General features: G+C 35.9%; 1 pseudogene; it reads left to right on the forward strand.

Moving 5' to 3' along the window:
- The first annotated feature begins 1258 nt into the window (after positions 1-1258).
- Positions 1259-3215, forward strand: LOC138417874 (serine/threonine-protein phosphatase PP1-gamma catalytic subunit-like; annotated as a pseudogene).
- Positions 3216-9970: the final 6755 nt, after the last annotated feature.

Here is a 9970-nt window from a genome sequence, read left to right on the forward strand (position 1 = left end):
ATGACTCTATATGTGAGACAGCAAAACAGACACAGATGTAAAGAACAATCTTTTGGACTCTGTGGGAGAAGGTGAGGGTGGGATGATTTGAGAGAATAGCATTGAAACATGTATATCATCATACATGAAATAGATTGCCAGTCCAGTTTTGATGCATGAGACAGGGTGCTCAGTCCTGGTGCACTGGGATGACCCTGAGGGATGGGATAGGGAGGGAGGTGGGAGTGGGGTTCAGGATGGGGAACACATGTACACCCATGGCTGATTCATGTCAATGTATGGCAAAAACAATTACAATATTGTAAAGTAATTAGCCTCTAATTAAATTAATTAATTTAAAAATGAACATCAAACAATGAAAAGAGAAGTGATAGAGAAATTAGAAAACAAATGAAATGGGAGTGCTGAATATGAGAGGAAAGAGTGAAACAATTTTTCTTTTATCAAATTGCTGTCTCCATACCTTTACCATTCAAATCAATCTATTTTTGAAGATTCTTTCCATAAAGAGCTGCTCCTGGGCCCGAAGTTTCAGAGACTTTAGCATAAAGTGAGGAGAAGGAAGAAGCAAGTGAGGGAAGGAGGGGCTGGAGAAATGACCCGTGCTTAGAGCCTTTTCCTACTGAGAACTAGTCTTTTTCCTTCTGCATGGAATCCAAAGGCCAGTTCAGCCACAGCTTGGTTTGATGAGTGTTGGAGATTTGGTTCAGCTGGTGGCATTGAAGTAGGAGACATCAACAAGATGGTAGGTTTGTGGTTCCATGAAGTTCAGCTGTTCACTGTAGAACTGCTTGCTAATAACTGGAAAATCCTAGGGTCATAATCCAGTCGCCCAACAGAAATTAAGTAGAATGTCAGATCCACATCAGGCAGGGCATTTGGCAAAATTTCTTTCTAGTGATTCCAAGTTGGATTTTTGTCTTTTACCCGTGGCAAATTCATGTTGATGTGTGGCAAAACCAATACAATATTGTAAAGTAATTAACCTTCAATTAAAATAAATAAATTTATATTAAAAAAATAAAGTATGTGAAGATTTGTCTGGTACTTAGTAAGACCTATGTAAGTTTTCAATATATGTTTGTTGAATAAATTAATGACACTATATAAATTTTCAGTACATGCTCGTGGTTCCAGTGGGGAGAGAAGGGGGAAACAGGGAGCGGGGCAGTTCTGCCGCCACCATTATCTTTGTGCCCGCGGCGTGGTAAAGGAGGTGTGAATCACGGGCGCGAGCTGGTGGCGGCGCTGCGGGAAGGTCGGCGGTGGGAAGGCGATGGCAGATATAGATACACTCAACATTGACAGCATCATCCAACGGCTGCTGGAAGTGAGAGGGCCCAAGCCTGGTAAGAATGTCCAGCTACAGGAGAATGAAATCAGAGGACTGTGCTTAACGTCCCGAGAGATCTTTCTCAGTCAGCCTATCCTGCTAGAACTTGAAGCACCACTCAAGATATGTGGTGATTTTGAGTATGGTGGTTTCCGGCCAGAAAGCAATTACCTGTTTCTTGGGGACTATGTGGACAGGGGAAAACAATCACTGGAGACTATCTGCCTCTTGTTGGCTTATAAAATCAAATATCCTGATAATTTTTTCTTCTCAGAGGTTAGAAACCACGAATGTGCCAGCATCAATAGAATTTATGGATTTTATGATGAATGTAAAAGAAGATATAACATTAAACTATGGAAAACTTTCACAGACTGCTTTAACTGTTTACCAATAGCAGCCATCATGGATGAGAAAATATTCTGCTGTCATGGAGGTTTATCACCAGATCTTCAATATATGGAGCAGATTCGGTGAATTATGCGACCAACTGATGTACCAGATCAAGGTCTTCTTTGTGATCTTTTGTGGTCTGACCCCGATAAAGAGGTCTTAGGCTGGGGTAAAAATGACAGAGGAGTGTCCTTCACATTTGGTGCAGAAGTGGTTGCAAAATTTCTCCATAAGCATGATTTGGATCTTATATGGTTGAAGATGGATATGAATGTTTTGCAAAGAGGCAGTTGGTCACTCTGTTTTCTGTGCCCAATTATTGTGGAGAGTTTGACAATGCAGGTGCCATGATGAGTGTGGATGCAACACTAATGTGTTCTTTTCAGATTTTAAAGCCTGCAGAGAAAAAGAAGCCGAATGCCACAAGACCCATCACACCTCCAAGGCATATGATCACAAAACAAGCAAAGAAATAGATGTCATTTTGATACTGCCTAGTTGGGACTTGTAACATATAGTACATAACCTTCATTTTTAAAACTGTAATGTGCATTGGTCAGCTTGCTCAAATAGTATTTGTGGGGCTCCCCATTCCATTTTTGACTTAATGAATGGTATTTGCTGGTTATAACAGCAAATGAAAGATTCTCCACTCCCAAGGAAAAATGTTTTGTTTAGTTCCCTGTTTCTTTTACAAACGACATTAATCTTGTTAAAGCTGTACACTCAGGACAGTGCCCCCTGTCTAAGGGGTGAGTGTACAACTGATCTTTTTAAAATTCAGTACAGCCCATAAATAATGTAAATGCTCATTTTCTTTAGGATATAAAGAAGGCCCTAGGGTGCTCAATGTGTACATGTTATTGTCATAAAATGCATACTGTTGGATACAAACCACTGTGAACTTTTTTGTTTCAAAGTGATTGCTTTTGTTTTTTATTCATTGTCTTATGTACAAACTAGTTTTTATAGCTGTCAACATTAGGAGTAACTTTCAACTTTGCCAGCATCACTGGTATGTATATTTAATTAAAGCACACTTTCCCCTACAGTATACTTAAAATGATGATTAAAGCCATTATTTTAAATGTTTGTGACTTTTTTCCTGAAGCCAAAGTTTCTGTTGAAATATATATTGACACTCCCCTAAGTAAGTACAAGGTGGCATGGTTGTGTACACCTGTCACCTTTATGGGGATTCAAAACCAGGTTTTTGAGTTTGAATAGCAGTTAGTAACATAGTGCTGTTTAAGCTATTAATAATTAAAGTTAATTACATTTTGTATGATTTCCATATAGTCTATTCATTAAGTAATCTTTTTACAGTTACATCAGGTCTGAACCCGTCCATTCAGAAAGCTTCAAATTATAGAAACAATACTGTTCTATACGAGTGACCGATTATGCATTCTTTGGTCTACATTCTTTATTCTGCACTGAAGTTGAGGCTTATAAGTCAAAACAAAGGAACTAACTTACTATCCACCAGTTTATACATAATTCACAGTATATGACTTTTTAAAACTAAGATCTGTTAAAAAGAAATCTGTTTCAACAGATGACTGTCTACAATACCATGTGGTGAAAATTAATTCAGACTTATTAAATGATGAACTTGTTAAATAAATAAATAAATTTTCAGTACATATTTTTAAAATAAAGAAGCAAATGAATACATTTTTGAATTATTGGAGAACTGTATAAATTGATTTTTTTCTGATATTAAAGCACCCATTTGGAATATACCTCTCTTCTGTTTTTCAACAGCTGTATGTTTGCTCATCTCTCAATTTCCTATTATTTCTGATGTTGAAAGTGTATTCCCTGGGAAATAGAGGCTCTAAAATAAGTGGGAATGTAACTTTTGTCTGAGACATGGACTAATGCAAAAAATCTTACTAATTTCTCACAGGCCAGTCTTATTTGGTTGTACTCGGGGTCATAGAAACTCAGTCTGGGACATTTTAAGACAAAGCAATCAAGGTAGAGAGAACCAGTGAGAATCACTTAGCTAACCTCAATAACCATAAGACTAAGACAGAACTATAAGAAATAAAGTTCACATACTTTGTTCATTATTCCTTTGACAAAATAAATTCTCTAGACCAAATCTCGTTCACTAGAAATTTGCCCAAAGGCTTACAGAAGATACAAACTCTCTTTTTCAGCATTTCTTTGTTTTCTTTCCCTAAGATATTTTATCTTTAATGTGTTTTGAATCTTATCTTTGAGTTACATAGAAAAATTTCCTGTTTCCAATTACATATTTTATAAAATGAGTTAAGATCTTAAGTATCTAGTTTTATATTTCCAATAAGAAAGACAATTAACTTATTAATAAGGTGGGATACTAACTTATAAACAGAAACCATTTTTGTAAAAAGTGAAAACTGATTTTGATTAATTCTTTTAAATTAATTTTGATTAATCTTTTAATATATTGGAAAGCTTGCATGGGAATCCTAGCTCAAAAAATAATTGCCTTATAACCTATCCTGATCATATCATGCATTACTTTATTTTTAAATATATTCCTTCTATCTCTTTAAGATAAATGCATGTGCTATATGATAACATATTACCTTAAATACTATACTATACTCTTCCCCCAGATTATTATCTCCCCATAATATTTTCTGCCCATGAATGAGACAGTGCATTAAAAAAACTGCAAGCTGGGAGCATAGAGAGAAAGGCTTTGTAACTCTAGATAAATTTTCAAATAACTTTGTTAAACAAATATCTGCTGCATGTTTGGTGTAACATTTGGGAGAATAGTCACACTTTCTTGGGCTTAATTGTGACCATAGCCTTTTGATATAAAATCTGGGCTTTAGTGCTTAAAGGGATCTTAGCTTAGACCAGCATTTACAGTCTATAGGCAGTAATTTATACATTATTTTCCTTCACTCTGAAATTTGTAATAAAAATGATTGCAAACAAATTTATTTTTGTAATAAAATAATAAATGTTTATGTGAAAATATTTAGGAATTCAAAAAGAAAAGAAAATCACTTTCATCAATTATAATAATATAACCCAGGCATATGGGCATATTATTGACATATGGATTCCAAGTCTTTTATTTTTATTCCAAGTCTTTAAAAAATATGTCTAATCATTAAAAGATAAAAATGTAAATTCATGTATAAAAATAAAATAATAAAAAGGTGATGAAATATTAAAATTATCTTTCCTTCTGCTCTCAATTCACCTCCTTACTTCTTGTTCTTAGTTTTCTCTGTGAAATCATATGCTTATTGATTTGTCTTCTCTAGATCATGTTTTAATTCTTTACTGTAAAATGGAAGCATTTATTCAATTTTTATCACATCAACTCCCACCTTTTTTAAAATATTTTGACTTTTTTCATTCACATTTTATTCTTCTGATGAGATTGAAGAATTAGATTAAATTCTCTAAGGCTTTGAATCTGAAATTATTGAATCATTCTTTATCTTATTTTAGGATTTTATTTTTTAATTATTGAGAATGATGGTTTAAGTGTTCATGAAAGTTAGGTTCTTATTTCTGCTACTTGGCCCCAATTAATAGAAAGTCTTGGAAAATTACTGATATTCTCTGGTTCTTAGGTTGTGTGCTTATGAAATATAAGGTGTAAATTAAAGGTTTTATAGCTTTAAAATTTTACTATCTGTGGTTATTGAGAAGACAGCAGCTCTTTTTCAGCCCATTCAATTGGAAGGCAATTGATTCAGTCATGGAGACCTAAGGGTTATCTCTAACACCTAAGATTTATAACTTATTTTCTCTTTTTACTTTGACTATAAAAGGATGTAGATATATATTACCTATATAACCCAATGATTGATGAAGAGTTTATTGGAGGCACACACTCTTAGGAAATACGTCACAAATAATGATATTTGCAGTGTTGTGCTAGAGACACTGGACTATGGAAAGCCAATTGTTTGAATATTTCCCCAAGTCTACATTCACTGTCACCATGTTAGTAGTTTGAAATTGGCCATTGGGAGTATTTATACCATGGAAATGAGTAAGCAGTTACAAATCTGCTTTTTTTTCTTTGTTTCTTTTTCCAGGAGCCCAGGGTGCAGAAAAGAATTAATTTAACAGGCCTGTGACTACTATCCTTAGAAAGACATGCTTGCTAGGTTGGCCTTTGGTCAGTGTCTGGGAAGTTGGATTTAGGGAGACTTCTCGCCATTTCCTAACTGATAAGAAACCTCACTTGCCTAAACTATTTGTGGAAATGATGTGGGTTATGCAGAATGCCTGTTTTCCTTCTGAGAATCTGGAATTTTGGTATTCACTAGGCAGAAGACTACCTAGAATTCTAGAAAAAAACCTTGGAAAAGGTAATTATCTTCACAAATAGACTATTTCACATGTGTTGTCCAAACTCAATATTGCAGGAATTAGGTGTCTCCTCTGTGACTATACTAGAGAGAAGGATCCTCAAGCTGGCTTCTGGTTTCCTCTGGACTTTGCCTCATGTACTATTTTCTTTTGCTGGTTTGCTGTGTACACTTTTGCTGTAATAAATCAGACCTTGGAGTTCAGCTATGTGTTCACTCCTGAACACATGAGTTTTCTTAGCAAATTGCCAAACTTGGAGGTCATCTTTCTTCTTTTTGGTGGTGGCAATTTTTTTTTTCCTGTTAGAATGCTTTATTAAATACGAGACACACGGCCAAACCAAAGCAAAGAAACTGTTAGTACTATAGTGGTATGATATATGGAGGTGATCTTAACACCTTCAACACAGCCAGTATATCCACACACCACTGGTCATATCAAGAAATCTTATTCAGCCAGTAATGCGAAGTGTTACCATATGAAATGTCCTGGGAAGAGTCTCATGATATACTGATAAGGAGAAACATAGAAAGGTGTAATTATGTTTGTGTGTGTGTGTTTAAAGTATAAAATTATCTGAACAATTACATATGAAAACATTAATATGGTTACTTTTGGATGATGATACTGGGTAGACAGAATACAATATTAATACTTCCATCATACTTTGTAAAATAATAAATAAAATGAAATATTGGGATTTATAAATGACTTATTTTCCAGTAATACTGAAATAAAATACAGATTAGGTAAAATTATATTTCTGAATAGTACTATCAATAATGTAGTATTTTAGAGTTCTATATCATAGAAACTGCAAATTTGAGTCAGACATAACAAAATTTGATAGATTAAGGAGGCTCTAGAGCTAATGATAATTGACTAATAATATTGCTATTGGACATTCTGGATGTAGGACCCTTAACTAGTTCTGTAATTTGTCATGGTTTCCTGTTCCAAATGTCAAGGGGTCTTCAAGCCCTGCATTTAATTTTCCTACACAGGTAGTCAAATTTGTCTTCTCAGAGTCTGCTGGTTCAAATTTGTTAAGTCCACTGCATTTAGATTCTGGTTGTTAAGCGGGTTTTCTCTGATATAGATTTGTTAACAGAGATGGATAATTACAAGTCAGCTCAGTAACAGGATAACAGGTATTTGATTAATTGATATAGGCATATTGAAATGAAAAAGTAGAAGTATAGTATTTACAAAATTGAAGTTTAGATTAAACCTAATAGCACTATTGAATAATCACCTAAGTTTTTCTAGATTTTCCTCAATTCACAAATAAATAATTCAGAAGGTATTATTTTCTACATTTACCTCAAATATTTGTTGGTAAAATCATCCCCACATTCTTCCTCTTGGCCCCCACCTGCAACCCCTCAAGGAGCTATTGCATTCTAGGTAAATATTAGGTCATTATAGTTGCATTCAGGGATATTTGCACAGGAGACAGTTAAATCAGCTCCGTTACTATGTTCTATAAAACTGCATAATTACAGACCTTTCAAAGTTCATCTTATTAACTTGGGGCATGACTACTTCAAAGCAGACATGCTGCAGATTGGTTGAGTCAATATTCCCATGGTACTTTTAGCTTTCAGTTTTGGAAGGAAACAAACATATAGTGGCTCCTGGGTATATGCTAAAGAAAGTATTAGTCATAACTAAAAATTTCACACAATCATCCAGGATTTTTAAATATCCAGATGTTGAATGCCTTATTTTATAACATTTTGTGTAAACAACATATCCAGTGATATTTTCATATGCTAATTGAGTCAATTTATAAATACACTCTTGTCAGGTGCAGCAGAAGCCAATTGACTTTTAAAAATTTATTTCATTATAATATGTATTATATATATACACACATATATATTTTTCCAGTGTATTCACATCTAGATCACAACATCCACACCTGGTATTCAAAATGGTCCTAGTCTCTGACTCCGAGGTTTCTGGAAAACTCGATTCATTGGCAAAGATTTCTTTGGATATTGTAGAATAGAAGTTTAGGGATGTGAATAAGGTTAGACTTTAGCATGCTGCTGCTGCTGCTGCTGCTAAGTCGCTTCAGTCGTGTCCGACTTTGTGCGACCCCATAGAGGGTAGCCCACCAGGCTCCCCCATCCCTGGGATTCTCCAAGCAAGAACACTAGAGTGGGTTGCCATTTCCTTCTCCAATGCCTGAAAGTAAAAAGTGAAAGTGAAGTCACTCAGTCGTGTCTGACTCTTAGTTACCCCATGGACTGCAGCCTACCAGGCTCCTCTGTCCATGGGATTTTCCAGGCAAGAGTACTGGAGTGGGGTGCCATTGCCTTCTCCAGACTTTAGCATAGACTCAGGTAAACCTTAGGAAACATCTTCACTCCTCATAGAAAACACCTGTTTCATTTTCAAATTCTTCTCATCCCCTGATTGTGACAGCTCAGGAAAAACCAGAGGTGTACTGTTGTCTCTTCTTTCCTGTTACCAGGTTGATCATATTTCTTCAAACTGACACATATTTCCTTTAGGAGTTTCAGTATGACAGTACTACCCTCTTTAGTTAAATAAGTCTCTTCCCATAGGGAATAAAATAGGTTGGTCATCCTCCCCACTTACCAAGGCCATGTCCATACCAGGACCATGCCATAGAACACCCAATCCTTATCATTGCCACATTCTTGTTCCTACTGTTGTCCTTTTCCTCCTTTCACAGAAGAATGAGTGCACTGTCTCCTCCAACCAAACTGCTGCCATCATCCTCTTGGACTTCAACATCTTGATGTACAGCTTATTCAACCACCTGATCCCAACCCATGAGCTCATGTTCAGGGACTCTTTTGCTGAAATAGTTATTTTCATTTTATGCTCAAAGAATTTGTCAATAAAAGAAATCACACATTACAAATAAAACTTTCAATTGAAAATAGATGATTATTTAATCTAATTTTAAATACAGTTAGAAAATAAATAGAAGCAGTAGAGAGAAGTAACAGCATATTGTTGTTCAGTCACCCAGTCATGTCTGACTCTTTGTGACCCCATGAACTGTAGCATGCCAAGCCTCCCTGTCCCTTACCATTTCCCGGAGTTTGCCCAAGTTCATGTTCACTGTATCAGTGATGCCATCAAGCTGTCTCATCCTGTGATGCCCTCTTCTTCTGCCCTCAATCTTTCCTAGTATCAGGGACTTTCTAATGAGTCAGCTGTTTGCATCAGATGACCAAAATACTGGAGTTTCAGCTTCAGAATCAATACTTCCAACAAGTCTTCAGGGTTTATTTCCCTTAATATTGACTGGTTTGATCTCCTTGATGTCCAAGGGACTCTCAGGAGTCTTCTCCAGCCCCTCAGTTTGAAGGCATCAATTCTTCCGTGCTCTGCCTTCTTCATTGTCCAGCTCTCACAGCCATATGTGACCACTGGGAAGACCGTGGCCTTGACTATATTGACCTTTGTCAGTGCAGTAATGTCTGCTTTTTAACATGCAGTCTAGGTTTGACATAGCTTTCTTGCCAAGAGGCAGTTGTTTTCTGATTTCATGGAAACAGTCATCATCTGCAGTGATTTTATAGCTCAAGAAGAGGAAATCTGTCACTACTTCCACATTTTCCCCCTCTATCTTCCATGAAATAATGGGACCAGATGCCATTATCTTAGTTTATTATTTAGTCTTAAGCCAGTTCTTTCACTCTTCTCCTTCACCCTCATCAAGAAGCTCTTTAGTTCCTCTTTGCTTTCTGCCATGAATAATGTCATCCGTATATCTGAGGTTGTTGATGTTGAAACATGAACAGCATATACATCACTAAATAAGGCTGATGATCTACATCCAAACTTGAAAGGTGCTAGGAAGTCCTACAATCTGGAGTTCCAATTAGGAAACAGTCCCTGCAGTGTGTCCACCCCATA

The sequence above is a fragment of the Ovis canadensis genome, chromosome 13, assembly GCF_042477335.2.
Source record: "Ovis canadensis isolate MfBH-ARS-UI-01 breed Bighorn chromosome 13, ARS-UI_OviCan_v2, whole genome shotgun sequence".
Classification (NCBI taxonomy): Eukaryota; Metazoa; Chordata; class Mammalia; order Artiodactyla; family Bovidae; genus Ovis; species Ovis canadensis.